Source organism: Desmodus rotundus, chromosome 2, assembly GCF_022682495.2.
Source record: "Desmodus rotundus isolate HL8 chromosome 2, HLdesRot8A.1, whole genome shotgun sequence".
Taxonomy (NCBI): domain Eukaryota; kingdom Metazoa; phylum Chordata; class Mammalia; order Chiroptera; family Phyllostomidae; genus Desmodus; species Desmodus rotundus.
In genome coordinates, this window is record NC_071388.1 from 85,211,328 (window position 1) to 85,237,569 (window position 26,242).

General features: G+C 36.2%; 1 long non-coding RNA gene and 1 other non-coding gene across 3 annotated transcripts in view; one reads left to right on the forward strand and one right to left on the reverse strand.

Moving 5' to 3' along the window:
• Window positions 1-211: 211 nt before the first annotated feature.
• Window positions 212-26,242, reverse strand: part of LOC139440539 (uncharacterized) — a 121,277-nt gene continuing 95,246 nt past the window's right edge. For both annotated transcript variants that reach the window (XR_011650790.1, XR_011650791.1), the window contains exon 3: window positions 212-665. This is a non-coding gene — a long non-coding RNA (uncharacterized lncRNA). The remainder of the gene's footprint in view (window positions 666-26,242) is intronic.
• Window positions 17,914-18,017, forward strand: LOC112320719 (U6 spliceosomal RNA). The gene has a single exon (XR_002976436.2). It is a non-coding gene; the product is annotated as a U6 spliceosomal RNA (small nuclear RNA).

Consider the following 26,242-nt stretch of genomic DNA (forward strand, 5'->3'; position numbering starts at 1 on the left):
GAATAGGGCCCAAAAAAGCCATTGTCTCTGGTCTGTTCAGACTCTCCTCTATATTCGCTAGTGACTGCATTTCAGAATTTTATCTATCACAAATACATGTATGACCTATTATACTCATCATTTAGGTTGTATGAGAAGGACATAATTTCACATATTAAGATAGTATAAGAAATGACTTTCAACATATATAGATTATCTCAAGAATGTTTATTTGTAAGTTTTTGACATCATGATGATTTTAACTTTGCCTTCAACTTCACAGGTTTAAGTGTGGTTTTTAGAGATTAATGTGCAAGAATAGAATTAGGACCAGGATGAGATTAACAGCAAATTACAATGAGATTCTGACCCACTAGTGTATTCACTACTTAAAGGAGGAGTTTAGAATTACCAATGCTTTTCTCTCTAAAACTGAATACAAACACCCTGGCTTCTTTCCCAGGCCACTGCGGTTAATAGCAATAATTGTTAGCTTCTTTTATTTCTGTCTTTATATACATTTTTAATGTTGAAAGATGTCACTGGGCTTTGTGGAAAAAAAAGAAGAAGAGGTTCAGTAACATTCTGAAGCATTTGTTGCCAACTCTCATTCATTCGCCAGATGTGTGTGGACTTGTTGCCACGTGCCAGTTCCTGTCACACCGGTGCCGTCTGGATAGCCCAGCCTAGAGGTAAAACAGACAGACAGAGCATTGCAAAGTGGTGTTGTGGACTCAGAAAGAGATGGGGAAGGGACACAAAAACTATACTGAGACAGTTTCAGAGGAGAGTTTAAGACAGTCCTATTATAAATAGCAGACATAACGCCCCACAGAAGGGGATGGAAAGCATGGAACATTTACAGAACTGAGAGTACTCAAAGAATTCCAGGAGCTCAATGAATTCTATACAAGTTATATTTGAATGAGATAGACGTTAGGATCAACCAAGAGCCAAAAGTGATAAATTATGGGAAACTTAGTTTAGCTGTAGAAACATAATTTTCTACATGAAAAAGAGGTTTAGGTAAACTTGTGCCACCTGAACATCCAGGTGTGATATAGCTAAATAGATGGCTTTTCAGGGAAGTTAACTCTGAGATCTCATAATTTCTTTTTTTAGAATTATTCTTCTCATATTATTACAGAGGTGATTGAAATATTTTTATTATATTTATTCCATAATTTTTCTTAATGAAAATTTCAAATTGATATATTACTTGCAATTAATTCATTACTTCATAGTATTTCTTTACTAATAGAATTTGTTCTTCACTGAATTTGTAATATCCTTCATATTAAATTATCTGGGTATAATTAAAAGTTAGTCTCAGGCTAACGGTGCTTGTTAGTGGCTGAAACTGCAGACTGGTTAGTGAATAAGCAGAGAGAGATGCTGTTATTTCTCTAAAGCATATAAACAGAGTTTATAGACTAAGAATACTTATGCTTATACATAGAAACCAAATAATCCCTTTAAAAGTATATTTGTTTAGTATAATTTAATTTGATGGTGTTTGACCTTTACAAATACATTGCCATACAGAATAACACAAAGGTATATTTAGCATAATTTCTTCGAAATCTTGTCCTTTGCACTTCTAATATTTTCTGAGGAAGAAAAAGGGCACATTAACTATATTTTAAATCAGAAAAATATCAGGTAAAGGAATCTGCTTTTACATTAATTTCAAAGCTTAAATTTTGGTCCACGAAACATTCAGGTCATAAGAGTTTCTCGTCACGACCAGAACAATCCTTTTTCTTTTGTCCTTTAACTTTTATACCTTGATGGAGAATTATTAAACTTCAAATTATTCTTCTTAAGGGCATTTTTCCTTAATTTTATTATTTGGCTTACAGGAAATTCTAAGCTCTTGCTACTGTGTATTATAACAAAATTAGACAAGCAGAACAAAACATAGAAAATCACTGAGATTTCAGAATGACTTTTTGTTCAGTAAATGGATTTCACCACCAACAAATCAAAATGAAGAATGATGATTTCTCTGGAACATTTAAAAGACTAAGTACCCACAGCGTAAAGTTAAAACCAGCAAAGTGAAGAATGGCTAATACGATTTATGACACATATCCTAAAGCACAGAAGACTTGTGATGTAAAAATAGAGAGTTCACAAATCTGAGAATAAAAAGTCTCTAACCAATAGCTGACTTGCAAAGACACTAAACATGTCACAGAGTAACAAACAAGTTTTAAGATTTCTGGAGTTGATGAGCTCATAAATTAAATGTGTTCATTAAGAAATATTAATTAAATAATGCTGACAGGTAAAATTAAATGCAGCAATATATAAGTTGCCCAAGGTTTTTTTTTTAAAAAAGCATTGACTGGTGAGATTGGTGCATTCACAGCTAAAGAAAACATCAGTAAAATGAAAAGAGAACCAACTATATGGGAAAACATATTTGCCAATGACACTTTGGTCAAGGGTTTGATCTCCAAAATATATAAAGAACACACACAACTCCAATCCAGAAAGACAACCAACCCAATTAAAAATTAGCAAAGGACTCAAACAGACACTTCTCCAAGGGAGACATATAGAGGGTGCAGAGACACATGAAAGGATGCTCAGCATCACTAGCCATCAGAGAGATGCAAATTAAAACCCCAAGGAGATACCACCTCACATCGGTCAGAATGGCCAACATAAACAAATCAACGATCAAGTGCTGGCACGGATGTGGAGAAAAGGGAAGCCTATTACACTGTTGGTGGGAATGCAGACTGGGGCAGCCACTGTGGAAAACAGTATGGAATTTCCTCAAAACACTAAAGATGGAACTGCCTTTTGATCCGGCGATCTCACTGCTGGGATTATACCCTAAGAATCCTGAAACACCAATTCAGAAGAACCTGTGTACCCCAATGTGCATAGCAGCACAATTTACAATAGCCAAGTGCTGGAAACAGCCTAAGTGCCCATCACTAAATGAGTGGATCACAAAATTGTGGTACATTTACACAATGGAGTACTACGTAGCAAAAAGAAACAAGGAGCTCCTACCCTTTGCAACAGCATGGATGGAATTGGAGAGCATTATGCTAAATGAAGTAAGCCGGGTGGTGAAAGACAAATACCATATGATCTCACCTATAAGTGCAACCTAATCAACAAAACAAACAAGCAAGCTAAATATGACCAGAGATATTGAAATAAAGAACAAACTTACAGTAACCAAGCTGACAAACTGTGAGTTTGTTACAGTAACAACAACAAACTGACAGAGGAGGGGATAACAGGAAAAAAGGGGAAGGAGGGTCATCAAGGAACATTTGTAAAGGACCCATGGACAAAGCCAAACTAGGGTATGATTGAGGGTGGAATGTGGGGATGGGTGCGGTGGAGGGGAGTGGTGGGGGGAAAATGGAGACAACTGTGCTTGAACAATAAAAAAAAAAAAAACATTGACTAATGGCTGGTAGAATTAGATGGTGGAGAGTAAGATAAAATTTGTGCTAAAATCAAAAATCTTTTATCTTTCTTTTTAATTCCAGCATTGAGTTCCTGAAGCCAAGATCCCAGACTCTGCTGAAAGGAGGGAGTGGACTGAAGTCCAAGAGCATCATTAGATCAGACCAGCTTTTTGGTTATCCAATGTACTTTTTAATATGAAGGGGGTGATATGGAACCTAAAGCAGAACCCAGCCAGATCTCCCTCAGTGTAAAATGTGCGCACAGCCAGGATTTGTGCTAGGCTCAGAAACTTGGTCTGCATTCTGAAGAAGTCTCTGAGTAACATTCATACAAAGGAGAAAAAAAGTAAATATAAATAGTCCACGACCTATATTCCTTCCTCGTTCACAACTGTGCAAAAGAAACAACATTATCATTTGTGAGCATGCCTTCCATAAAAACTTCCACCCAAATAAGTATTAGTGTCAAAGCAAAGGTGACCGCGACTCTTTTATAAGGACAAATATAAAAATTTTACTTTGAGGCATTGATTTGGAATTTGAAGTAATGTGAAACAATTTGAGTCTATTACTTTTTAAACAACAGTGTTAATAAAAGTTCTGATGAACAATGAAGTGTAGTAGAAATAATGGTGGTACTAATGGGAGCCCTAACTTTCAATCTGAACTATAACATTTTCTAGATGTGTGAATTTAACAGAGTTATTTAAATGTTTTATTTTTATTAACACTGGAGAATGGCGTATGTTAAGCTATCAGTAATATTACAGGGCATTCTGTCAACAGTTTAAAAACCAACGCTACCATCAGTCTGCAAATAAAGAATGCATTTTAGATCACTTAAGAAACATGTAACCCATACCTAGAAAAACCAACAGTTTTAAGAGAGCTTTGCATGGTGTGATTAACCCAGCACAGGGAAATGCAATGTGGACGCTGCCCCTGCTCCTCTGCTTTTGGTGAAAGCGTCCTCATCCCTGACGTGGTAGAAGGAACGGAATAGAACTCGATTGGCAGATCAGAAGTTAACTTGAAAATCTGTCCATTTTCAATGCGACCTGTTAATTTGTCAATTCTCAATACCAATCTTACTTTTCTAAAGGGCACATTTCTCTATACATTCAGGTAAAAATACACCTGGAAACTTAACTTGACCTAAACTTGGCACCATACTAGAAGAGATTGAAACTGAAGCTAATGGCCTCATTTTTACCCTCCCTCACGAAAGAAAAACTGCATCCTCAAACAAATGAGACAGGAAGGTGTGAAATCATGACTTGTTGCTTAATGCTTCTCAGGGGTGTTATTCTGAATTCAGTAGAGCTGCCTCTGTAGAAGGAATGCAGACACTCTTTTGAGTTTTCAATCAAATCCTCTCGGGCAATTCTAATGGAGTCCCACTGAGTCCTGAGTCCAAGCCAAGATTTTGAATTTCAATTTGAAAGTAACTCTAAAATATTTTCTTTATGTTACTTTTTTTTTGCAGAAAAAGCCAATGTTGTGGATCCTGATGCAGGAGATGGTTACTAGAAGATATTACTATGTTACGAGTAAACTAATTTGTTTCATTATAAACACTGAATTAAAGGTGTGTTTTTTTATATTTTTAAAGAATATAAGTCAATAGAATTCATCTTATTAAAAATTTTCATTTAATACAGAAATGCTATTGTATTTATAACCATAAGATGATGTTGAAATCATGGGAAATAAGAGGAAATGATGTATATCATAGGAGGCTACAAATAAATCATGGCATAAAAATAGTTTAATAGGATATTAAAAAGAGATTTGGCAATTCCTTTGTCTGGTATTCAGGGATCCACACATTTTTTTATCTGCAGCAACCTCTTATGGCAAATGGAAACCCTTGCATTTCCTATCACACAGTCTGTCCGTCTACATGTCTGTCTGTTTGTCGGATGCTTCCTGTCCGAGCTCCTACTGCTTACACTTCTATAGCCGATCCTGGAGTAAATTAATTTAAAATGTATTAATTATCCATGTAAAATTGTATTTTTTGAAATTATAGAAGTTATTTATTATTTTTTGAAAAAAATAAACACCTTTTTGTTCTATAACTAGAAGGCTTAGTTTGGGACCTGCCTCCTAGTCAAAGGTTCCACCTTGAATGACCATCAGCAGATCAAGGCATGTCCAGCCACCTGAAGGAAGAAGCCTGTCAGCGACCTGTTTGCCAGCAGAACTGAACAAACCATCGCTAGGGAAGGAGGTTTGTAGCAGAAGTCTGAACGAATGATGGTCAGAGTCAAGGAGGCTAACAGCTCGTGATTGCCCTGAGCTGAGCTCCCAATGAATCTGGGATCTTGCAAATGGGCTCTGACTAAAAACTGACTCCAAAGAGTTGTGATACATTTGGAATCTTTAAAAGAATGATACAGAGAAGGAGGAAAATCCGTCTCCCAACTGTTCCAGAGACCTCTATTTAGTTTTGACTCCCTGAGGGCATAATGCACTGGCGATGAGACCAGGGAAAGTGGCAGCAATGGCATTTTGGGTGACAGTACCCAGTGAATATAGATGGAGCACCATCCAAAAGAAACCCTACCAGAACCCAGAAAATCGGCCAGCTTCGCAGGAGTCTGTGAACACACACAAGACACTCCCTGAGGACACTTGCAATTCTTGATGGGGCTCGTGTGGCATCAGGGACCTATATTACTATGTAAGGCAAGAAAGAACTAGGGAAACAAGGTTTATAGGTTTCTTTATGGGAAGGGGAGGTAACACCCGATGTGCCTAACCTAAAAGATTCTTGTGACAATAACATTAGAAATTATGTACCAAAGTGATTTACAATAGAAAATCATAACAACTACTTTGTGATGCATATTAGTTATCCATAAAATAAGTAAAAAGAAAGGAAGGAAAGGAGGCAGGAGAAAAGAAAGTAAAATGAAGCTATTTATTTACGTGGTTGTCATTATACTTTCAAGACATTCATCAGATTCCCCATAACATTTTTCTAGTGATGCAAGTCCACGCTGACCACACTCTCTCTAACCTTTTCCCTACTTAGTGTTGTATCCTTCAATAGCATCATGCATGTAACTGTGCTCAGACCTAATCATCTGGACAATAGTATGATAATCGGACAAGTAGAATCCTTTCCTTTTTGCATTGGCAATGTCTAGTAAAGAACTACAATCAATTCTCACGCCCTTACCCACACACTCTGAATGAAGGCTATGGGAGACACAGTCAAAAGACAACTAAAATTGGAGTGGGAAAAAAAAGGAATTTTCAATCTCAGCATTGACATTTAGTAATTATGTGACTTTGGCCACGTTGCTCTACTTCTCTGAGCCACTTCTCATCTGCCAATGAGGAACATAGGCTGTGCAGAAATGTGCAGATTAAGTAAGATGTATAAAAAGAATGCATTGCATATAATAGATGATATGTGTTAGGTAAATTTACAGTCTGACAAAATTTCGAACTAATATTCTTTAAGAGCATGTAAGTCAAATATGCCCCATAGGACAAACAGTATTAGAATACAGCTCACTTGCAGTTGACAATTTACCCTAGAACAGTATATTTAAAATTGGGTCTCTGTAAACACAGTGAGAGCGGGGCCTGCCTACATATGATACACGGATATGGCTCACTCACACATTTTTTTCTGTGGATGAGTTTTGAGTCCTCTCATGTGAGCTTATTGTGGGCAACCAATAGCTTACACTTCCATGTATCATTTGATAAATGGCATAATACTGGGGGCAGTTTTTCAATACTATTAATTAATTTGTTAATGATACGAAGCAACTGACCAGGAATAGAAAAATTAGAATCCACAAACACTAAACTCTGTCATTACAAGAAGTAGCTAGTTTTATTTAATTTTCTTGGTTACATTTTGTCATTTTTCTCTTTTAATATGGACATAGACTAAAATTTTAACCCAGAATTACTATGTGATAAAATAACCATTGGTGATGACTTTTTAAATGAAGGGAAAAATAAATTAAAGGAAAAATTATGTGCTCTTATATCTGTTTCAAAAAAATATGACAGCTATAGCATGTCTGTGTGTATATAATTTTCATTTTAATTCTAAATAGCATTATTTCTTTAAAGACTAAAATTTAAAAAGTTTGGCTTTTCAAAGCTTTATCCTGGTTCTCCAGGATAAAGGACCATTTCAAAGGAGATCTCTTCGGGTTAGGATTTGTGTTGGTGTTTAATTGAGCATTAGGGTCAGGCTGAAATGGGAATTTCCTGTCTACTTAAAATTATACCTTCTCCAGCTCCCATCTTATCATAGTCTAGCTCCTCTACTGTTCTATATTTCTCTAAGTAAAAGGAATACAATCTCTTCCTGTAGTAAAACATTTTCAAGATTCTTCCTAAAAGCTTCACTTGCTAATCAAAATGAAATATAGTTTTTAAAAAATTGCTTTTTTTCTTTATTGATTTTAGAACTCTTATTCATTTGTTAAAGTTGCACATAGGATAACTATATTTCTTTAACTATTGTTTGTTAAATTCCTGAATCACAAATAATCAGCCTAAAATCTCGTCCTGTTTTAGAGAGCTTCTGCTTCTGGTCCTCACACTACCTAACCAGACATACTTATTTACACTATGCTGTTGAATGCACCTCCTCCCCAGGCCAGTGGTCTTCCTCTCTCTGGGTCCTGTAATCATTATACTGACCTGCATATCTGGGCCTTCTCCAGATATCCCTTCAAAATCGATCTTTTTCAACTTTATAAGTTTTATACTTTCTTCCAGATTTAAGTATGCCCAGTGCCCAGCTCCTGCTGTAGTGAGACCCCTAGGGAGAAAGTGTCACTTTGATGCACAGTAGCACCTGATCCAGACTTTGGCTTGTGACCTGTGACATGATCTGCTGTGCAAATGAGTAGCAATAATAAGAAGTTCCTCCTCCATATGTGAATGGAGAACTATTATAAGAAACTAGATCATAGATGGAGGAAATTAAAGAATGCAAATACCAGAAGCAGATGATTGAGGATCTGACAGGCAAAAAAAAAAGTGAAGACGATATGAGTAAGGAGAAGCTCAGAGTAAAGAACAACAAACAAAAAGAGAAAGAAGAGTCTGGTGGAAATGTACGTGGCGTGGGAGCGCTACAAGGAACTGGGCTATGTGAATGTGCAGCACTCCAGTTAACAGCCAAGAATTGCTTCTATTTTGACTCCTCCCACCTTGTCTGGCTCATCCAGGATCTGTGCTTCCCTTGGGCACTGCGCGTGTATGTGATTAGGTACATCTCACCAGCCTTTAATTCACTTAATTACCTTACCAGCAGGTCATAAGCATCATGAGCTCGAGGCCATGTCTGTGTGTGTGTGTGTGTGTGTCCTCTCCCCTCTCTCTTCTTTTTCACCCCAATCCCTAGCACTAAACAATATTTGGAACTTAGCAAATGCTTACTGATTGATTTAAAACAATTTTCAGGCCCTATGAATTAATCTTTATTTAGAAATACAAAAGTAATGATTCTAAGTCTTGTTATTTCCCTTTATAAAGTGACAAGAAATGTAATTTGACTTCTAACATGTTTATCTCCTCCTTTTTGTCATTATTATTAAGTGCTGGCAATAATAACTCACAGCATAGCTGGAGCCAAGTAACAGAGGAGTTTAATCCATATGTATCTGAGTTTGATAAACAAGAATTTGTCAAAACTTTTTCATACCAAGAAAAATTACTATTCCTCAAGAAGGTAAAAGCAACAGAAGAGCATTATATTCTTTACATTATTACCTTTTCTCACTGCCTGCTCTTTCAAATGGAAGAATGCCAAATACAAGTTCAGAATTTTATTTTATTTTTCACTGCCCCCCCCCACCAGCATAATTAATATAAAATGAGTCAAATGTGTTGGTCACAGGAAAATTTTGGAATAATCTTGAAATTTGAAGACAGTTGTTAAGTTACTTTTCAGTCTCCTCTTCTTTCAACTACATAGCACTAACCTCTTTAGAGTTTTCAGACAAGTCGTATTGTCATCCCTTTTATAACTGTGCTCGATCTTTTCTGAACCAACCAGTTTCTCCACATCCTTCCCAGGCAATTTTCACAACTTTACAATGGCTTGTGTTTAATGGCAAAGTGAGCCAAAGGAACCAAAGATTTATTTGGCTCTTGTTGGCTTGTATTACAACAGTGACAGAATGTTCTGGCTTATAGACAAGAGGAAGCAATAAATACAGCATGTCTGACCTTCAGGAAAGTTTTCAATTTTATTATGAATACCATTTTATTCAGCAAGCCAGAAAGCTAATTATCTTCATTACATAATGGATTGGGTCTCGTAAGGCCTCACCCTTTCAATTCTAATTTTTATAATCTTGAACCAAAGAGAGTGACCCCTTTTACCACTTTCCAAATCTGTGGAGACAGGTCGATGCCCCTTTTGGTGTGCTCCTGAAGTACAACCTGTCAGAGCATCGGCTCTTCTGCCTTACCTGTGGATGAACCAGAATGCACTTCTCCAAACCAAACCTTTCTGCTACTCTTCCTTATACTAAAATAATATCTTCAGAGGTTTCACAAAGATTTTCACAAAGTAATAACAGAGAGGAAAACAGAGAATAAAACAAAGGAAATTATTGAGGAAATTTCAAAACCACAAAGGTAAATTCTTAGTATCCCTAGAAATTAAATCAATTTAAAAATCGTAATTTGAATATCATAAATTTTAGTCATTATCTTGATAAAAACAGCCCCTTTGGGTATCACTTCCAATCCAAGATAAACTACTAAGAAGCAACACACAGAAGGTATTAAACAGCGATTCAGTACACCAAGGCTAACGTTGATTTTGAATTTCTGAACATTTAAGCAAGATACTAAAGTTTCTAGCCTTCATTCTTTCTTTCAGACAACAGACACTGAGTACCCAACGTGCCATGTAGCCTCCCAAGACCTTGACTTTCTCAACTTGACACAATGAAGAAGTTAACTTTGATGACTCCAAACTGTCTTCCACCTTGAAAAATATATACTTTCTGGCCATACTGATATATGAGGCCAAAGAAATTGTGCTTGGTTACACTTTATATCTCCATTTCTTTCCTGAGCATTTTTTCTGCTCCCATTCTCAGGTATTTCACTTTGCAATAATCACAAATTCTCAACTGAATTTAATTCCCCTATATTCTTAGTTAATTGTTTCTCTTCAGTTAGAGAGATTATGTGTCCTATAGTAGAACCCATTCCAACTCTTTCTAATAATATTCTGGCAAGAGTCAAAACAGTTTACATTTTCACATTCTAAATATCTACTGATTGAAGGTCTTTCTTGAAAGCTTCATGAGGGCAAGAGTTAGGTCTTACACCTTTTTATAGCTCCGTCGCTGATTAGCAGTGTCCATTGTCCCTTGGCCTTACTCACCAATTTAGGACAGGGCAGGTTTTGAACTCAGGTTTCTGAGCCCAGAGTTCATTCCTAGACCACTGCCTCAAGGGTGGAGTAGGGTCAGGTTTCCATCAGTTAATTTAGTCAATAAATATTATCATTTATAGATATAGTGATACCCATTTATCCTGTTGTATGCTATTTAATACAATGAAACTTTTTGAAATTAGTAGAATATGGATTTTATTTACATGCAATATGGAGCTCATAGTATAAATACAATTAGAATTAAAAGTATAACTTTTAACTCACAAAAGTGCAAGTGTAATGATGGAGATTATTGAGCAAGTTGAAATTAGAAACTATTGGCATTCTGTTTGTCTTTGTTTTCAAAGGATAAGTTTAGGATCATGTAAAAAAATATATATTATACCCTTTCGATGTACTGATATTACATAGAATTGATTTGTACAATAGAAATCCATACTGTAAATAAAGCAAATATACTCTGTTTAAAAAAAAAAAAGGTGAGAGATAGCAATTGCCAGATATGTTTAAGCTTCCTGCATTTTGCAACTTTGATAGCAGGATGACTTAGCATGATGTGGTAAAACATGAGGAGAGATGCCGGAGAACTTAATCGGGATTGATTAAGACTTTATGGGCATAGAAGCGAGAGGACTCCACATATAACATGAAATAAAATAAATCACTGGTTTTTAACCTATTTACTAAGCATATTCTCTCTTCATAGCTATGTTACTCATTTATTCTCAAATGGAACTTTTATGAAGTTCCAGTCTTGGATTTCACCAAAACCAAGACTGGCAATAATGATGATCCCTGTCATGTTTTAATATAGATCAGTGAGGCCGACAAAATGATCAGAAGGGCCTGAAATAAGAGGAACACAGTATCTTAGTAATCTGCTGTAAATTGGATTCCTAAATCAAAGGCCCCAAATTAAAAAGTCATACCTGTGTGTGTGTAGAGAGAGAGAGTGGAGGACAGGGATGAAGGAGAAGGGGGAGAGAAGGAGGTGGAGAGGCAGAATTGGGTGAAATGAAAGCAGAGGATATGCTTCCAACAATGAGATCTGACCTGGAGGCTCATTTGTGAAAGTTAAATCAGAGGTACAAGACAATGACGGCAACCACTGTTATCTTTAACAGTTAAGCACTCATTCAAAGACACAAAAAGTACTTAATGCTTTCTGTGCCAGCAAAACATGCAAAAGTTATTAAATTCAAAATGTGTGTATATATAAAATATATATAAATAATTATATTTCAGAAAATATAGATCAAATATGGATTTTGCGTTATAAGAAAATATAATGAAAAATAGATCTAGAAACAATTAAATAACATAACATGACTTTGTAAACCACGCTCTTTCTCTCTCTTTCTCTCTCTCTCTATATATATGATAATATATAATATATACTATATATAAAAATATAATGAATAATATGTATACTACTACATAGTAAAGAGAGATTGTGTCATATATATTTAACCAGTGCTCTCATCATCATTGATATATGCTAGTGTCATAGTACATAATGTTAGCTGTTACTTTAAACAAAGAAGCAATACAATTTAATTCATTCCAGCTAAGAAATAAATGACACTTATTAGAGGTATAAACATGAATATATGACTTCACCATACTGAGCCTCCATAAAAGAGACCATACATATTAAGTTCTCAGCAGAACACTGAGCACAAATTTAGGGTCCAAAAAATTGTAATTATATTTACTTCAAGTATGGCCTCATATTTTCTTGTGTGTTTTTACATAATGCTTTATATTTGTATATGCAAACTTGCATCACCTAACTTTAACTTGTCAATCACAGGCTTATTTTGAAGACAAGATAGATTCACTTCACTAATTCAGTATGTACCTCTGTGTAAATATTGTATTAAATACTAAGAAAATTCCTAACCACCCAAAATGTAGTATTGTTGATCTGCATTTTTTGCAAATTCTGTTTCCCACTTGTTCTGGTTGCTAAAATTGGTTTGTAACCCAAAACCAATCTACCACTTTCGAGTTCACTCATGAACATACGCAAAGGAGGGAAACATTCGAGCCACCTGACGTGCACATTCCCAGCTGCAGGCAACCTCCGCCTGCCGAGTTCCGGTCTCACAGTGCAGTCGGGTGTCCTTTTGGAAGTCTGTTTAGTGCCCTGTTTTCAAACTTTCTGTTGGCTGTTTTGTTGGCTATTTTTCTGTTTATAATGGCCCCCAAATGTGGTGCTGAAGTGCTGTCACCAGTGTTCACCAGGGTAAGAAGGCTGTGATGTGCTTCATGGAAAAATAATCCGTGCTGGATAAGCTTTATTCAGTCATGTATTGTAACTCTATTGGCCTTGAAATTAATCTTAATGAATTAAATATATAAATGAATTGAATATTTGTATATGTATACACATATGTATATGTGTATATATGTAGTGTCTTTAAACAGAAAGACATGTAAATCAAAGGTATATGTTGATCAGTTGATAAAAATGTTGGCAACAATTGTTTCCAGGAACCTAAACCTACATTTCCTTTACAGCGATTGTTCAGCACCCCGTAATTCATTGTTTTTGGTGATTTTGCCAAACATAACCACTGAGAATAATGACAACATAAACAAAAGCATCAGGAAGACTGATAGAGACAGTGCAAAATAATGTTCATCAAGCCAATTATCCAAAGCTCAGAGTTCCAGTGCAGTTATCTGGAACATGAACTTGAGGCTGAAAATGAGAAAAGCTCTAAATAGCAGAGCTTTGTTGGCCCCCTTCTTCTCCCAGCCTGTGGCCATCTATTACTCTGGGCTCTGCCTCCCACAGGTTCATGGTTACTAGGACATTAGGATTGAGGTTGTTAAAATGAAGAGTTGAGATGATTTGAGTGGCACAGAAAAGGAAGAACTGGCTAAACGTAATGGTCAGTTAGCTCTTCAAGGAGGCTTTGGAAATAAGCTGGAGGTAATTTGAGATGCCTGGGTTTGGAAAACTTGATGGTTAGTGATATAGTGAGACCATTTTATCATAAAGTTCACAAAAACAGTAGTTACTTTTCCACTACAGCCAATTTATATATCAACAGGGAACAAGGTAAAAATCAGAACTGTGGTCATTAACTTAATAAAGAATAGTCTTACCTTTCTCTTGAAATGTGTGCCTCCCAAATCTGACCACAGTTTCCACTTATTTATTCAATACTTATTAAGTATGCATTAATCTGTGTAAGCATGGGAAGCCTGAGGTAAAAGGTGAAAAGATACTGTTGTTGTTGACTTGGAGCTCAGAATTCCAAGGCTTTCTAGTGAGAAAGACGATCATAGCATAATCTCAAATGCTCACAGGGGCATGTTGAAAAAACAGGTGTTTTTTTTCCAGTTACAGCAGAAATAGAGTGGGAGTATGTCCTGACAGAAACTGATAAATGGATCCTTAGGCATGTGAATCAATCTACAGTTTAAGATCATAGTGGTACTTTTGAAACTTCAAGTAGTGATTCCCAAATTCTAAAGTGAATTTGACCCCCCTGGGGACATTGTGCAAAATGCAAATTCTGATACAGCAGCTGTGGGGTAAGACCTGAGACTTGTGCTTTTGCGACCAGCTCCCAGGTGTTGTCAGTGTTGCATATTGGACAAACCACAGCTTAGATGCTAGTGTAGCACCAGTAGCAAGATGTTAGTGTAAAAAAGAAAAAAATCAACTAGGGATCTTGAAAAACTATTGGTTTTTGAGTAGAAACCCTAGATATTATTGAAGAGAAAAAAAATTCCTCTACTCTTCTAGATTCTTCTGGGTAATCTAATAAGTAAATTGACATGAGACAATTAACAGGAGAAAAAATGTAATTTCTTACATAACAGAACCTCTATAACAATATGAGGCCCACAAGTAAGCAGGTAAGTAAGACTTATATGCTCTTCTAAGTTAAGGAAAAGGGGGTAGGGGTGTGGGACTTCAAAGGAAAACAAGGAAATTCACAGAACATAGTGCAAAATATATACATCAAGGAAAAATCAAAATTAGATCCAAGATGGTGGAGGAGTGAGTGGCAGTCACACTAACCTCCTCCCAGGACCAATCAGGAATTACAACTAAATTGTGGAGAAATCACCTGACCAAACAACTGAACAATAGTGTGAGAGAAGCCTTATAAACTCGGACAGACAGAAGAATCATCTCTAGCACTAACTGACTGGTAAGGAGTGTGGTGGAGACTTCAGAAGGCTGGGTGGGTGCCCACAGGCCACAGCACCGGAGGGATACTTAAACAGCTGATTGGATCCTCCTGAGAAGTGTGTGGTCTAAACTCTAAACTGGGACCCCAGCCTAGAGCAGCAGAGCCCAAGAAGTACACAGATAGCATCCAGTGGTGAAAAGCAGCAGGGTTGCTCTCTGCCAAAGACAGAGAGCTAGAGACTGAGAGAGCATTTTAAAGGACCAACGCATAAATTTTTATGTGCAGCCACTTACCCTGGGCTCCAGTAAAGGCAGGGGCAGAGTGGACTAGAGACACTTGAGGAGAGACTGGGGACAGAGGCTTGGGGAGAGAACTGAGAGAGCAGCTGCCAGGATCCCAGTGCTGAGTCATCCCCCATATTGCAGCAGCCATGCTGCTCAGGCAGACCACTCCCCTCCGAGTGGCAGCAGCCTGAGGAAAGCAATAGCCCTGCCCCCGTGAGATACTCTGCTCCACCTGCAGTGCTTTAGTACATACAAGGGAGCTCTGATAAGACTAGCAGCTGACTTCTCAACAGAAACATTACAAGCCAGAGGGGAATGGCAACAAATATTCCAAGCAATGAAAAGCAAAGGCCTACAACCAAGACTACTCTACCCAGCAAGGCTCTCAATTAAAATAGAAGGTGAAATAAGAAGTTTCCCAGACAAAACAAGGCTAAAAGAATACACATCCACCAAACAAGCATCACAAAATATGCTAAAGGGACTGCTTTAAGAAGATGATGAAAAAGAATGAGAAAGAGAGGAAAAAAGGGGAAAAATGAGTAAGTAATTATCAATAATAACCTTAAATGTAAATGGATTAAATGCTCCAATCAAAAGACATATGGTAGGCGAATTGATAAGAAAACATGACCCGCATATATGCTGCTGACAAGAGACTCACCTCAGAATAAAAGACCTACAAAGGCTGAAAGTGAAGGGTTGGAAAAAATATTCAAAGCAAATGGACAGGAAAAAAAAGCTGGGGTAGCAATGCTCATATCAGACAAAATAGACGTCAAAACAAAGGCCATAAAAACAGACATAGAGGTCACTTCATAATACTTAAGGGAAGAATCCATCAAGAAGACATGAACATTGTAAACATATATCACCCAACATAGGAGCACCCAATGTAAAAGGGAAATCTTGGAGGACTTCAAGAAAGAAATAGGCAGCAACACACTTATAGTAGGGGATTTTAACACCCACTGTCAACAATGGACAGATCTTCCAAATAAAATATCAACAAGGATATTGTGGAATAGAAAAACACTCTAGATCAAATGGCTTAACTGATTTATATAGAACCTTTCAACCCAAAGAAGCAAAATACACATTCTTTTCAAATGCACATGGAACGTTTTCAAAGATAGACCACATGATATGACACAAAAGAAGCCTCAACAAATTCAAGAAAATTGAAATTATATCAAGCATTTTCTCAGACCACAGGTCTAAAACTAGAAACGAACCTCAAGGAAAAAACTGAAAAATATTCAAACCCATGGAGATTGAATAGCATGCTATTCAACAATGAATGGGTTAATAATGAGATCAAGGAGAAATCAAAAAGTTTCTGGAAACAAATGAAAATAAACACACAACAGTCCCAAACTTATGGGACACAACCAAAGCAGTCTTGAAAGGGAAGTTCATAGTGATACAGGCCTACCTAAAAAAGATAGAAACTTTTCAAATAAAAAACCTAACCCAACATCTGCAAGAACTGGAGTAACAACAGTCAAATCCCAGAGCAAGTACAAAGAAGGAAATAACCAAAGTCTGAGCAGAATTAAATGACATAGAGACTAAAAGAACAATTCAAAGGATCAATAAATCCAAGAGCCAGTTCTTTGAAAAGACAAACAAAATCAATAAGCCCTTAATGAGACTCATCAAGAAAAGAAGGGAGAGGACCCAAATAAATAAAATCAGAAGTGAAAGAGGAGAAATGACAACTGATACCACAGAAACACAAAGGATTGTAAGAAATTACTACAAAGAACTATATGCCAAGAAATTTGAAAACCTGGGTGAAATGGACAAATTTCTAGAAATGTATAATCTTCCAAAACTGAATCAAGAAGAAACAGAAAGCCTGAACAGACTGATAACAACTAGTGAAATTAAAGCAGTAATAAAAAACTCCTGGCAAACAAAAGCCCTGGACCAGATGGTTTCACAGGAGAACTTGACAAACAGTTAAGAAAGAGCTATCCTGTATCATTCTCAAACTATTTGAAAAAGTCCAAGAAGAGGGAAGACTCCCAAACTCTTTTTATGAGGCCAGCATCATCTTAAACCCAAAACCAGATAAAGACCCAACAAAGAAAAAATACTGCAGGCCATTATCGCTGATGAACATAGATGCTAAAATCCTCAACAAAATATTGGCAAACCTCATCCAGCAATACATTAAAAAGATCATACACCATGATCAAGTGGGACTCATCCCAGGGATACAAGGGTGGTACAATATTAGTAAATCAGTAAATATAATACATCACACAAAAGGAAAGACAAAAATCACATGATCATATCAATAAATGCAGAAAAAGCATTTGATAAGGTACAGCATTCATTTATGATAAAAAAAAAAACACTCAGCAAACTGGGAATAAAGGGGACATTCCTCAACTTAATAAAAGCCTTATACGAGAGATCTACAGTCAACATCATACTCAATGGGCAAAAACTAAAAACTTTCCCATTAAGATCAGGAACAAGACAAGGATGTCTGTTTTCACCACTTCTATTCAACATAGTATTGGAAGTCCTAGCCACAGCAATCAGTCAAGCAAAAGAAATAAAAGGCATCTAAATTGGAAAATGAAGTAAAACTGTCATTGTTTACAGATGACACGATAGTGTACATAGAAAACCCTATAGTGCTCGCTTCGGCAGCACATATACTAAAACTAGAACAATACAGAGATTAGCATGGACCCTGTGCGAGGATGATGTGCAAATTCGCGAAGCATTTCATATGTTTTTGATAGCCCCATATTTTTCTTTTATACATTTTTAAAATAAATTTTATTGATTATGCTTTAAAAAAAAAAGAAAACCCTATAGACTCCACCAAAAAACTACTCAATCTAATAAGTGAATCTGGCAAAACAGAGGGATACAAAGTCAATATTCAGAAATTGAAGGCATTTTTGTACACCAACAAGGAAATACCAGAATGAGAAATTAGAAAAAAATCCCATTTGCTAGAGCAACAAGAAAAATAAAGTACCTAGGGATAAACGTAATCAAGTTGGTAAAAGACCTGTCCTTAGAAAACTACAGAACACTGAAGAAAGAAATTAAGGAAGACACAAACAAATGGAAGCATGTACCATGTTGATAGATTGGAAGAATTAACATCATCAAAATGTCCACACTACCCAAAGCAATTTATAGATTCAACACAATCCCTATTAAAATACCAATGACATATTTCACAGATATATAGCAAACACTTCAAAACTTACATGGAAACATAAATGACCCCAAATAGCCTCATCAATTTTGAGAAAGAACAACAAAGTAGGAGGGATCATAATACCTGACATCAAACTACATTGCAAGGCCACTGTAATCAAAACAGCCTGGTACTGGCATAAAAACAGGCACATAGACCAATGGAACAGAATAGAGAGCTTAGAAATAAACTCATGTCTCTATGGTCAATTAATATTCAACAAAGGGGAAGAAGCATAAAATGGAGTAAAAATAGCCACTTCAACAAATGGTATCAGAAGGTCTGGACAGCTACATACAAAAAAGTGAAACTCTTTCACCAACTTACACCATACACAAAAATAAACTCAAGGTGGATAAAAGACTTAAATATAAGTTGTGACACAAAAAAAGTCCTACAGGAGAACATAGGATGGATAATTTCAGACATTCCATGAAGCAATATTTTCACCAGTAAGTCCCCTAGAGCAAGGGACATAAAGGAAAGAATAAACAAATTGGACTACATCAAATTAAAATGCTTCTGCATGGCTAAAGAAAATATCAGCAAAATGAAAAGGGAACCAACTGTATGGGAAAACATATTTGCCAATGATACCATGGAAAAGGGTTTGATCTCCAAAATATATAAAGAATTCACATGACTCCATAGGAAGGCAAACAATTCAATTTAAAAAAAAATTGGCAAAGGACCCAAACAAGCACTTCTCCAAGGAGGACATACAGAGGGCCCAGAAACATATAAAAAGATGCTCAGCATCACTAGCCATCAGAGAGATACAAATTAAAACCACAAGGAGATACCACTTCATACTGGTCAGAATGGCCATCATAAACAAATCAACAAATAACAAATGCTGGCGAGACTATGGAGAAAAGGGAACCCTAGTACACTGTTGGTAGGAATGTAGATTGGTACAGCCACTGTGAAAAACAGTGTGGAATTTTCTCACAAAACTAGAAATGGAACTGCCTTTTGACCCAGCAATTCCACTGCTTTGGTTATACCCTAATAATCCTGAAACACCAATTCAAAAGAACCCATGAACCCCAGTGTTCATAGCAGCACAATTTTCAATAGCCAAGTACTGGGAGCAACCTAAGTGCCCATCAGCAAATGAGTGGATCACAAAACTGTGGTACATTTACACAATGGAATTCTACGCAGCAGAAAGAAAGAAGGAACTCCTACCCTTCATGACAGCATGGATGGAACTGGAGAGCATTATTTTAAGTGAAACAAGCCAGGCAGTGGAAGACAAATACCATATGATCTCACCTATAAATGGAACTTGAACAACAAAACAAATAAGGGAGCAAAATATAAACAGAAACATGGAAATAAAGATCAAACTGATAGTGACCAGAAGAGAGGGGGAAGGGTGATAACAGGGGAAAGAAGAGGAAGGAGCAAGTCAAGAAACATGTACAAAGGACCCATGGACAAAGACAATGTCGGGGGGGAGGGAGGATTGAATATGGGAGGTGAGGTGGGTAGGGCAGGGGAAATTTTGGGGGACAGGGATTGCAACAACTTTAATTGAACAACAAAAAAATTGAAAAAATAAAAAATATATATATAGCAAACCAATTATCCAAAGCTCAGATTTCTGGTACAGTTACCTGGAACCTGATCTTGAGGCTAAAACTAAGAAAAAGCCTCTAAACAGCAGAATTTTGCTGACCCTGAGCTTCTCCCAGCCTGTGGCCACCTACCACCCTGGTTACTAGGATATTAGAATTATGACTATCAAAATGAGGGATTGGAATGGCGATTTGAGAGGCACAGAAAAACCGGCTAAACGTAATGATGAATTAGCTCTGCAAAAAGACAGAAATAATTCAGAGATGGAAAAGAGCAAATGTTTCGTAAACAAATATTTGCCACCCCATGCAGTGACAAAGGGACACAGAGAGGAATGTGAACAAAGAGTTCTCGCTAAGTTTCTTCCCCAGCTTACCACACATAGCCTGAAACAATCCTCTTGCCAAAAGACACACTTTGAGGTGGTAAATTTTGCTTCCCTACAATGTTCTGATTCAATAGTCCCAGAGAGGGCCAGCAATGCGAGGGACTCCAATGCAGATGGTGTTCAGACACTTTGATAAAGCACTGATTTATGAGCTCATAAACATTTCTTCATTAGCAGTCTCTCCTAAGATTAACACATGTTTTCTAATTCCTGCCACCTGGACTTTTTTTTTTTAACACAACTTTAATTTTAGGAAGACTTGAAATAAGACTGAAAAATAACACGCGCTCAACGTCAAAATGGAATTCTGAAGACACAGTCAAATTTATTTATTTGGAAACAAATATTCAGTCAGCATTTATTATTAATTAATATCTCAGGTATTATATTAGGTGCTAGGGGTAAAAAAATTGTCCAAAAAAAATATATCCCTACTCTTTTAAATAAGTCCATTTCAGCTGAACAAAAAGATACTGAATGCTGTGTGAGATACTAGGCTTGTAGGAAATAGTCTCATTTGTTTAGAAACTATTATGTTAAAAAGTAATGTTTTCTCAGGGGGCTCCAATGAGTTCTTCCAAAATCATTCTGATAACTTTAAATATTTGTGTCATATATAACTTACTGTGCTCATTTGAACTATAATCACCTAGTTCACAAGGTACCTAACATGCTCAACAAATACTGGCTTTATTTAAAAGAGCTGAATTTATAAGTTTCAAATGATTATTGTACTAAATTACTTATCAAAAATAACAAATTTGCAACTCAAGCTCTGTATTGTACTATGTCTTATGTTTTTAATTACTTACACACCACACCATTTTTATTTTATTTTTTAAAGACTTTATTTATTTTTAGAGAGAGGGAAAAGAAGGGAGAGAGGAAGAGAAATATCATTGTGTGGTTGCCTCTCATGCACCCCCTACTGGGGATCTGGCCTGCAATCCAGGCATGTGCCCTGATTGGGAATTGAACTAGTGACCCTTTAGTTTGCAGGCCGGCATTCAATCCACCAAGCTGCACCAGCCAGGGCTGTGAGTCTTGTTTTAAAGCATATGGTCTGTTTTCCTCCTAGTATTCAAATTTCTACTGTAGCGTTGATATTTTCTTCTCTTCTATATTAATTAAAAAATTAAGAATTTATTGGTAGGAGAGTACAAAGTCTATAGACATTCTTCCCTTCCCCTTCCTGATTTTACTTCCAAATTATCCCTATTAAATTAGACCAGAAGGGACAATATTTAAGATCAGTTTATCTTCAGCTGCTATGCCCAAACAGTTTTTGTCATATGGCCAGATCGAATAAGCACAGCAAATGAGTCTAAAAAAAGATCATTTTAGTTGCAAGTAAAGAACCTGGTTTCTCCCGGGCAAAGTCCGTTATCTGTAACCTTGCTAGCTGAAGCAATATGAAGACTGTTCTGTTTTCATTTCTATTTCAAATATAATCGGTTAACCTTAAAAATTCCAAACAAATGCCATAGAAAACAGCATAATCTAAAATTCTTAGAGAAAAATAATTTTAGGCATATTTCTGTAGTTTACAAACAAATAAATGTTGGAGGTTTTGGGTGAGCAGTCACCACAGAGAGCCTGCACTGATGAATACGTGAAAGCAGAGGACGTGTGGAAAGAAGCTGCCGTCACACTAAGAAGCACAATGAATAAATGCCACCAGGATAGCAACGAACACTTGTTTTTACCCTGATATCTGCTGAGAGGTCTGGAAATTACCCCCACTCCAGTTCTGATCTTAAAAGGGTTTTCTAAATAAGGCTACAGAATAAAGTTTTCTCTTCAAAGCAAGGTTAAATATAGTACAATTTCTTACTTTTCTTCAAACTGAGAGATTAGATAGCCCAGTCCTAACCCAGAAAATAGTACTTCTGTGATGGTGTTGGAAGAAAGTAATGTTTATTGTTATCATCCTAACTTATCTGGGTGGCAACCAATAATTAGTTCCATTTTAGTGCAAATTACTTAGGTAAAGCAAGACCTGCATACCCACTTCCATCCCACAATTAAAAAAGAAAGTTAAAGTTGTATTTACATCATTTAGTTTCTAGATATCATAAGGGGGTTGAGGGGATCATTTTGATCATAAAGCAAGCAAAATAGCGGCTCTCTCAGTACATACATAAAACCCTAAAAAGAGAATGGAAGATAATGTTTTAAATTAAGGCCTTAGTTTCCAAATGTATATGCCAAACTATAAATTTGGACTTTAAATTCTATTCCATATTCTAGTCAGAATCATTCTGTGTCTTTAACTACACCCCCTCGCCCCAATTTGTTGTATTAGTCAGTTAGTACTTCTGATATTTGTACTATTATGTTCAGTGTGTATTGTGATAAATGATAACTATTCAAATTCCAGAGCTTTATTAAAACTGTTTTAATATAAAACATGTGTTTTCATTCTAAAAATGTATAATAAAACTCTATGTGTATTTTGTTTTTAATATAAAATATTATAGAACATTACATTCCTATATTTGAAGGAAAAAGAAACAAAAACTTAACATTTTAACAGTGAAATATGTTTAAAAGGAAAATGTGAAATACAGTAGTATAATTATACTGACACCTTTTGTAAGTGATAACACATAATTGAATGGCTCCTATACCGGAACCACAACTATTGAAAAAGACAAAGAGCCTAATTTATTCTGACTAATCAGGATTGATGTTAATTAAAGAAGAGTGGGAGATAATGACTTCTCATTACTACCTGTTAGATGGAAAGAGATGATTCTTCTTCCAGGTAAAATTGCAATTAAGTGACTTTTGAAAAAAAGATTTATTTTCAAGAAGATTTTCTTCTATAATTGGTAAAGTATTTGCATAAAGGTCTTTTATAAAACCATCTAGAAAAAATGGATTTCATCAAAGGCTGCTAATTCTTTAGTTTTGTCACATTTTGTTGGATATGCACAAGATAAAGACAGTATTTGAATAAATGGTAAGCAGAACAAAATTGACTTGCATTATTCTGTGGAATGTTTCACATTAAAGAACACAGTCTAGCCAAGTGACTGAAGCTCAAGTTCAATTCCTAATTCCTTCATCAACCAGCTCTGTGAGCTGCACCAAGCATTTGACATTTGCAAGGCTTAATTTTATCATTAAAATTTTTAAAATAGATGCTGTTCCATAGGGCTGTTGTATTAAATAGAATTATCTATGAAATATCCAGTCCACAGAGCCTTACACAAGAAAATCGATAAATAAATGTTAGCTACTATATTAGTTTTTTTTTATTGCTATATAATAAAACACCACAAAGTTATCATCTCCTTGGTTCCAGGTAGCCTTAGTCTGATCACTGGTGAGCTGGTTCCTCTCAAGGTCTCCTCAAAGGAAGTCAAGCTATTCCCTGGGGCTGCAATGTCATCTGGAGCTCAGGATCTTCTTCCAAGCTCACGTGTTGTTGGCAGAATTCAGTTCCTTGTGGCTGGGGTTCTGAGGCCCTCAGCAATTAGAAGCTGCCCCCATTCTTTGCCACGTGGTCCTTCCATGACCTGGTGGTTTGTTTCTTCAAAGACAACAGTGCATTTGCTGGGGCATTGTCCTCCCTGACTTCTTCCATCTTCAAGTTTTAAAATCCTCTTAAAAAGAGTTCATCTCATTAGGTCAGGCCCTCCCATGATAATCTCCTTTCGAATAACTGAAAGCCAGACAATTAGGGACCTTAATTACATATGCTAAATACTTTCCCCTTTGCCACATACAGGAACTTAATCATGGGAATGACATCCCATTATGTTTATACAGCTCTCCCCTGCGTTAAAGATGAGGCAATTCCCACCAGCAGGTAAGATTGTGGGTCAACGTTAGAATTCTATCGACCACAGCTACTTTATTGTCGTTGTTATATTAAATATGAACTAGAGTACATCTAAAATGAGTCTAAGGATATAATTTAGATGTACCGTGACATTTCTTCAAACACGTCCACTTTAGAATATCATTGGTATATACATCTGAGATGACAATATTTGGATTTCTTTAGGGTTCAGCACCTCATCTCAGTGATTCACCCAAGTTGCCTTTTTCAGTTATTTACATTATGGCGAAAAAAATAATAGCATCACTGAAGAGATAAACAACAATTGCAAAATTATAAAATACCCTGCTAAAGGCCTTGAAGGTAATGCTTCTGATATAATAATGACTTAAACTACAAAAGCATCATCAAAAAATGCAACTGAATATTTAGCAAGAAATTTCAAGCAAACAATGATTATTTACCTTCCTAGATGATAATTAACACTCCTAGGTTGCCAGAGGAAATCATTGCCAACCACATAATATGCCACATATATACACACCAACCAAAAAACTAGTCTGTAAGAAATTAACACTATATTCGAAGCCAAAGGAAAACAATAAAAAAGAAAGTACATCATGGATAGTTTTGATTTTAAAAGAAACAAAAATACTTTACATTATTAGCAGACTACCTTAATCAAGTTAGGTAAATTGGCAAATAAAATAATGGTTAATTTATTTCATATTTTATTTACAAAAAAATCATCATGGAAAAACCACTTAGACCAAGAAAAAGAAAAACACTATTTCAGAAACGCTTTTCTTTAGGAGAAGGTAAATGGAAGAATTAACTGGATGAGAATCTATTTAACTGTATGAAGAAAAAGAATCAAATTGCAGAAGTTAATTGAATTAAGCTTAGAAATTTAGGGATGTATATTCAGGTCAAAATGTCTACAGAAAAACAGAGCAAACAAGAAAAAGACAGTACAGCTGGAAAATAATTTACACTGTCTCCACAAAATTAATAAAACCTGACCTAGTCAATAGAACTCATCTCCAGAAGAGTGAACTGCACATTTACCTCTCACAGGGAACTTGCTAACGGGGTCTTTATCTCATGGCAGTGATTTATGAGAGGAAGTCTTACATAAACAAACTAAACCTGAGTGACAGAATCTGGTCAAAGCAAGCAGGCTCACCTGGAAGGAAAAACTTACGAGTCTTCAGGGGCTTTATGCAGAAAGTAAAAATTGAGATCAGATAAATATGAGATCAAACCATGACTTATAGATAAAAAGTTTGATAAAGCTTTTATACCTATGACATTTGGGATGCTGAACGTACTTACAATTGCTGCCAATGATTTAGTCATGGTCAATACTATTGAATCAAATAGTCTAATCACACATTGGTTCTTCCCCTGGGCTTTGCTTCCTTGAGGAATTTTGTCCTGAAAAGGACAAAGGACATTCCATTGGTTGCCATTGTAACCAGACTCAGAACTGTCATCATTGCTGGTCCTAATATCTGCAAGGAGAGGTAGGAGTAGAATACAGAACAGTGGGGAGAAAAATAGATGAGAAAAAAGATCCCTCTAAAAATTAAATATTTTTATTATTTTGAAACAACATACTGGTAAAAAGTTATTAATACATTTCCATTACCATGCAGAGAAATGACCTCCTCCCAAATGTCCGTGCCCTAATCCCTGGGACTTGTGACCATGCTACACAGCAATGAGGTCTGACAGATGCTACTGAGGTTAAAGACCTTCTGCCGGAGAGATTATTTTGCATTATTTGGGTGGTTATCTATCTAATTACATGAGACCTTGAAAACAAGGATCTTCTTTTGGCTGCAGTCAGAGAAAGAAATGTGATGGAGAAAATGCAGACAATTGTAACTGAATAAAAATTAAAAAATAATTTAAAAAAATTTTTTAAAAAAGAAGACGACTCACAAGGAAGTACCATTATTGTCTCTGAGCCAGAAGGAAGGG